This window comes from Elephantulus edwardii, unplaced genomic scaffold (genome assembly GCF_000299155.1).
Source record: "Elephantulus edwardii isolate Elephantulus edwardi_28Jun2011 unplaced genomic scaffold, EleEdw1.0 scaffold00405, whole genome shotgun sequence".
Lineage (NCBI taxonomy): Eukaryota > Metazoa > Chordata > Mammalia > Macroscelidea > Macroscelididae > Elephantulus > Elephantulus edwardii.
In genome coordinates this window covers 1,384,101-1,384,628 of record NW_006400155.1, presented here as the reverse complement: position 1 = coordinate 1,384,628, position 528 = coordinate 1,384,101, and the positions used below count along the sequence as shown (strand labels likewise).

Sequence of the window (528 nt, the reverse complement as noted above, 5' to 3'; positions counted from 1 at the left end):
AGCCCCGGAGCCGCGCTCCGAGCACCCAGCGCGTCCCGGCCATGGACTCCGGAGGCGACGCGGGGCCTGCAGGCGGCTGCGGCTGCAGCGCGAGAGTGTCCTGAGGAACAATTATAGCCTATTCCAGCTGGAATTGCAAGCTACTTTGGGAGGAAAAATATGACTGGAAGATGTGAAACCCAGAGATGGCTGAAGACTGGTCTGGCTTTTACTTCTGATTCCAAAACAGTCAAAGAAAATCTTATAGACTACATTTGTACTCTTGATACACAAGAGCTCTGAGTTGCTTTCAGCAACTAGCTACTGATAATCAAACTTGAATTGAGTTTACTATGACCCAGCTGCATTAGCTTACCTCAACAGTACCTTTAGCTAGGTTAAGCTGCTATCGTGTAGTTAAGTGCTGTGTTGTTAACAGGTGGGAGATAGATGAAAAGTCTTTTTTTTTTTTTTTATGGAAAAGTAAAAGAAAAGATTCTTTCATTGTTTTACAAACACTCCCCCAGGTCCCCTCCACCATGCAGCCCT

General features: G+C 46.4%; 1 pseudogene; it reads right to left on the bottom strand.

Moving 5' to 3' along the window:
- Positions 1-528, bottom strand: part of LOC102851687 — a 9,945-nt pseudogene that overhangs the window by 7,902 nt on the left and 1,515 nt on the right.